Here is a 6,861-nt window from a genome sequence, read left to right as displayed (position 1 = left end):
GTTTAGCTTTCTTACATTTGTCTCTGTATTCTGTAAGAGTAAAAGCTGACTTATTTGGCAGGAACTTTTGATATGCTTTCTTCTTTTCCTTCACTGCCTCTTTAACTTCCTGTGTCCACCAGGGAGTTCTGATTTTTTTTATCCTTGCACACAACCTCACCACATGCCTCTCTGGCAGAATCAATCAATGTTTTCTTCAGAGTTTGCCACTGAATCTCCAAGGTTTGATTCCTGTTCTCAAACTCTTTCATTTTCTTTTCAATAATCTTTCTGTATTTTAGTCTACAGTTCACATCTGAGAGCTGTTCAACTTTTATTCGCTTTAAAACTTTCTTACATATTATTCTTTTCAATATGAAATTCAATTTTATCCTGCTCAAGACTAAATAGTGATCACTTCCAATTTCAAATCATCTGTACACTCTGGTGTCCTGCACCAGGAAGAAAATATCGCTATCAACAATAACATAGTCAATGAGACTTTTCTTTTTCCTAGCCTCTTCTCTCCATGTGAATTTGTGCACATTTTTATGTTGGAACATGGTGTTAGTAATAACCAGTCCATGTCCTGAGCAGAAATCCAACAGATATTTGCCATTATTATTAGCTTTGCTCTTTTCTCCAAATTTTCCCAAAATATTTTTGTATGTCTCACAATGATTTCCTACTCTGCTATTTAGATCCCCAACAAGGACCAACTTTTCATTTTTCATTGTGTCAGTTGCTTTTTCTAAAGCCTCAAAAAATTCCTCCACTTCTACCTTAGTAGAACCTTCTGTGGGACCATAGGCACAAATAAGTCTCATTGTCCAGTTCCCCATTCTCATATTTGCCCACATTACTCTACTTGAGACTGACTGCCATTCAAGAAGATTTGCCTCGTATTTTGTGTTGAGTACTATGGCTACTCCTCCTTTTCCTTGATTTACATTGCCTGAATATAACATTTTGTATTTATTGCTCAGAAAGATCTCACCAGTTTTGGTCTTTTTTGTTTCAGTCACCCCTATTATGTCGATCTGGTACTTATCTAATTCCTCAGCTAGCTCCATTTCTTTGCCATTCAGGCTTCTTACATTGATAGTACCGATCTTTAACTCTGGTGATGTTGAGTTGGGGTTTATTTTGAGATTTGTTCCAGTAGCTGACTTTACGCTGTTCGCCCTGGTTCCCTGGCGAAAACAACGGGGGCCTTGTTTAACCGGGCGACGCCCCAGCCGGCATGAAATTTTGTCATGTTGTACCATCATTCTATATTTTGGTTTAACCAATAAGAATACAATTTGGTTAAACCTGAATAAAATTTAGCCTATCAAGTAGGCTAAATCCCAAATTGCCAGCCCATCCTCGTCCGTTCAGTATCCAAGTAGATACCCAACAGGGTGCACCACGAGAAGGCGAGGATTGGACATTAGGCCAGAAGCCCTGGTGTCGGTTCTCTGCATTCCTTTAAAGGCTATGTGGAGGTCTCTTCTCAGTTATACAGCTTTGACCCTTAAGCACCCCTTAAGTGATATACAGTGGGTGTGAATCTGCAGCATTTAATGTGACAAGTGGTATACCTCAGAGTTCAGTCCTTGGGCCATTTGTTCAATCGAAATATTAGTGACATTAGGAAGGGTCTAACAGGAGGTATGCAAATTGTTTGTTGATGATGAGAAGATATGCAGGACTTACAGAATGATTAAAAGAGTTGAAATTTGAGAAAATGAATATATCAGTTTAAGGTAGAAAATAAAAACCCTTGCACATTGGTATGAGATTTCCAGCAGGATATTATATTAGCAGGGTTATACTATAAGGAAATGGTGAGGTTAGAGATCTTGGCAATAGAATATAAAGGAATTTAAAGTTCAAAGGTTTCATGACAAGTGCAAATGTAAACTCAGAGGATAATTATGATGTTGAAGAGAACCATTATATGTAAGGATAAGAATGCCGTTTTGCCTCTTTCATAAGGCCTTGATGTAACATTTTGTATTTCTGAACCTGAACTTCTGAGTGAAGATTTGGTCTCTGGGTTTGGAGTGTATAAAGAAGCAATGGAAAGGATTCACAGAAGAGTTATAAAGATTATATCAGGATTCTGTAAAGTAAATTATCAGGACATAATGAGAGTATGTGGACTACTGACTCTAGTCAGCAGGAGAAAGAGAAGTGATGATAAAAGTCTACAAACTTCTGGATGAGTTTTATAGAATATCATCCGAAAAAAACTTTATGGGGAGAGAACACGTGGACATCCATGGAAACTAAGTTTTTTCTCGGGTAAGAAAGGGAAGAAAGCTAGGTTTTTTTCTCTCGCAGAGTAGTGAGTGGGTATAGTGTGAAAGAGTTTAACCGAAGGTATGACAGACAGCTGATGTGGGGATGTATATCCTCCCTCGATAAGTCCTTGACTCCATGGTCTCATAATAATAATCGTCATATTAAAATGGGATGAAAAGATTTTCATGCTTGAAGCCCGAGCACACTGCATATTCGAACAACTACCGGAAGATTGCAAAATGCTTATTATTCTGAATGAGTATTCATTTCGTTCCAGTGATGAACTCCTGCGTGAAAAATTTTAATGCAGTACATTTGCCATTAGTTATTACCTCATCTTCGTAAGTCTGGTAAAATGGCTAATCTAGGAAGGTACTGGAAATAAGGGATCTGGGAAATCTGTGTACATGTATCAACTTTGTCCTTTTCACCAAATTTTCCCGAAATATTTTCTTTATGCATAGGATCCATTTCCTTCCCTGCTGGTTAGATCACCAAAAAGGATCAAACTCCTCCTCTGCCATAGGAGAGCTTTCTGCAGGACCATAGACATACAGAGAAATATTTCTTTGTCAAGTTCTCCAGTCTGAAGATTGCTCTCACAACTGTGAGAGCAATCTTCAGACTGGAGAACTTGATTGCATTCAAATCAAAAAGTTCATCTTTATATTTGGTGTTGAGTGCTATCACTACTCTCCACTGCTTTCTACCTTTTGTATGGACAGTTATGAATGAGTGGAATGGTTTGCCAGAATTAGTCTTTTACAGTGAATGAATTTAAGGAGACGAGAGATTTGGTTTGTATAATAGTAAATAGTTTTGATCTCCCACCATAAATTTCCGAATTCCATGGAGAAGTGGCAACATCCTATGCGCTAGGCTGCCTGAAAATAGACTTATAGTTCAAATCTAGTCGGCGACTGGAAGAACTTTTTCCCGAGTTACTCGATCTCTGGCATGGGCCAGCGGTTTTTTCTTCCGAACACTCGAGTTTTTCATACCGTAAACTCAAGAAAATCAATGTAGAACCAACATTATTTTCAGATGCTAACATCCTGTTAGGGTTAGGTATGAAGAGATGGCACCACTTGTTTGCTGGTCTCTTCATCGGTGGCTGCCTATAATTAGTGATAGATATGCACCAGTTATCTCTGATAAGCTACTAGTGAAGACTGAAATGCCCACTCAGTCTCCAAAAGCTAGATAGGGTTTAAAGGTCTCGCCTACTCACTATAAAGGAATAAAAGGCCTTATTTTATTATAATAATTGGTGTTGAGCTATCATATTATATTATGCTTGAGAAGTAATTATATTTTTGTTTTTAATTTTTACCAAAGTGAGAGTATAAGTGTGAATAACTTCATGATTAGTCTAAATTGTATATAGAGGCTGTTGACTTCATATCCCTTGCCTTAGTGTCCGATAATACAAAAATGTGGGAGTGGTCTCTTCCCAGACCGAATCGACCTTTATTTGAGATGTCAGTAGTAGGGAGAGACTTATGAAGTTACTTGAATTAAGTCAATGCAGAAGTCATATATTTTCCATATGCAATTGAAAAAAAAAATTTTCATCTTATTATTAATTATGAGGGTGGTCGGAAAAAGTCTTGGCCTCGACCATAGCTGGCAATACCATCGACAAGATTTTTTTTTCTAAGTTGGTACGCATCTGTCATAAGCCTCCATGTGAAATTACAATTCATTCTATCAAGTAGTTTGTTTTATACAGCTGTCTGAAGCAAAAGCTTTGTCTGTATTCCTTGAAATGGATAAAATTGAGTATCGTGCAGTTATTAAATTTTTTGTAAAAGAAGGTTTAACGCCAAAAGAAATTCATTCGAAGTTCATAAAAGTTTATGGGCACTCTTTTCCTTTGTTTTCGACAATTAAGAAATGGGCTGTCAAGAAGTTTAAACGTGACCGTACCAGCCACGTTTAAACTTGTCAAATGATCTTGAAGATGATCCACGTGAAGGACATCCAAAAAGTGTAATAATCAAAAATCATTGATCAAGTGCACGATATGGTATTGGAAAAGAAAGTGTAGGATATATTTTGCATGAAGAATTGCAAATGAAAAAGCTTTGCACAAGATGGGTGCTGCACTAGCTCACAGCAGATCAAAAACGCACTCGCATGAAAATCTCTGAACAGCGCTTGGAGCATTTTAACAAGAAAAAAAACTGATTTTGTGTGTCGATTTATTACTATGGATGAGACTTGGATTCGCCATTACACACCAGAACCCAAACGATAGTCAAAACGTTGGACAGAAACCGGTTGTTCAGCACCAAAGAAGACAAAGTCGGTTCCATCAGGGAAAGGTTGTGACATCGGTGTGTTGAGATGCTAAAGGCATTTTGTTTATTAATTATATTGAAAAGGGTAAAGCAATAACCGGGTAATGTTATTCCGATCTTTTAACCAGCCCAGACGAAAAAATTCGTGAGAAAAGACTCTGTTTGCATAAGAAAAAAAAAAATCATCTTTCATCAGGACAATGCACCTATCCACAGAAGTGTTTTGGCAATGGGAAAATTAAGGGATTTGTACTATGAATTGTTGGAACATCCACTCTATTCCCCAGATTTGGCTCCCTCCGACTTCTATCTCTTCCCAAAACTAAAACTTTTCCTTGCTGGTCAGCGTTTTCCTTCGAATCAAGAGGTGATTGCAGCTGTAGAGGGGGATTTTGCAGATCTTACCGAGAACCACTGCATGGACGGGATAATAGCACTGGAGCATCGCTGGAATAAATGTATTAGTTTTAAGGGAGATTATTATTAGTTTTAAGGGTGAGTTAGCCGATCTCATATGGAGGTAGCAGGGTTTTTTCTCCCGGAAACTCGGGTTTTTCATCCCGCATACATACAAATCGGCCCTTCAGAACACACGCAATTTACAGACAAAAATTACTAGTTGTGGTGGTGTTGGAGGTGGGCGGTAGATGGCGTTGATTCGTAGTAGAGGTAAGGTGTAGAGATAGTTGAAGATGTCCTCCCGCGATGAGTCTTCGGACTCCTTGGAGGTATCAGGAATAATAATTATGTTGAAAATTAAAAATAATCTTGAAATTATAAATTCGTTTTTTTCATTTAGGCCGAGAACGTTTCAAACCACCCTCGTACACTGGCTGAGAGATAGCATGAAAATTTCCTCTTTGTTTGAAGCCATATTATACTTGACCATAACTTATATTCTTGATTTAATTCTATACTCACTTTAAGCATTTGAGAATGTGATAACCTCAGAGCTAGTCTAAGTCTAGTTATATATCGAGGCCGTTGACTTCACATCAGTTGTCTTAACGTTACATAATGCAAAAACATTATGAGAGAAATCACTACTCTTTCCGGTTTTGACCTTTATCTCATCAGTGGAAATCAGACCCAAGAAGATACTTCCCATAATGCAAAAATATCATGGGATACTAATGGAATTTATGTGGCGTCAAGAGACTATATAGAAGGAAACCAGTGGGGAAGTTACTTATGTATGGGTATAGGATTAAAAATAAAAAATATATATATATATATATATATATATATAATTTCTTCTAAGGAATAATATACATTTTAACCAAGTATTTAATAGGCTCTTTCCCATTTCAAAAGTTCTGAAAGTTTACAACAGGTGGTTCAAGAAAGAAAAACTGAAATTGCTTTCCTTCAGACTACCAACTAGTGTATGAACAGACGAATATAATATTATTATAATTTGTAGCATCCCTGGGGTCAACAAGACTCATGGTGGGAGGCCCACTCAACCAGCAACATATCTATATAATGGAACTTTGAAGTAATTACAAAGTTTTTGAAGTTATTTATGAGATGGTTGAATGTCTCTATCATCCTCCACTGATCAACCACTCTGCCTTTTTACCAGAATTTTCTATGAGAATAAATTTTCGTATCCCTGGGCAATTATTCAAAATCTAACAGATTATCATTTAATAACTCTGGCCAGCTGCCTGTACATGATGTTGGATTTATTATTATTATTATTATGTATCGAAAACAGCAATTATGTCCAAATAAATGGTACTTCTCTAGTTTTTCTAAAAATTTAATATCCTTTCCATTGAGACTCCTTAAAATGGTGTTTATGTTCAATCCTTCCGATCTGCTTTAGCGATATAGGATCACTTCGGTATTGGGTTGTTACCTAGGGTGGCTGTGAGAGAAAGGGACCAATGTCTTGTTTTTGATCAATTATCGAAATTATTACACTGGCTTAAAAGGCTCTTAGGTATGAATTTGCCGGTGGCTCTAAGATTCTATACGCTGCTGTGTTTGTTGCAATATCTTTTCACTGTTCACCCTGGTTCTGTGACGAAAATAGTGTCCGCATTATTATTATAATCAAGGAGACCAAAGACTCATCGCGGGAGATCTGATCTATCCACACAATCCACCGTACCTCTCATTGAACCCATTAACAGACAAAGCACTCACAAATGATTCTGGCAGCCGATTCCACTCATTAACCATCTCCAACAGAAAAAACCTAGTCCTTACACACGCCAACTAACCACACCGTTATTCAATTTCCATGGATAAACCTCCTTGTTCTGGTCCCTCTTGCCAAGTG

Source organism: Typopeltis vanoorti, chromosome 12 (assembly GCF_054136105.1).
Source record: "Typopeltis vanoorti isolate ZY-2024b chromosome 12, IOZ_Tvanoo_1.0, whole genome shotgun sequence".
Classification (NCBI taxonomy): Eukaryota; Metazoa; Arthropoda; class Arachnida; order Uropygi; family Thelyphonidae; genus Typopeltis; species Typopeltis vanoorti.
This window is presented reverse-complemented; position numbering follows the sequence as displayed.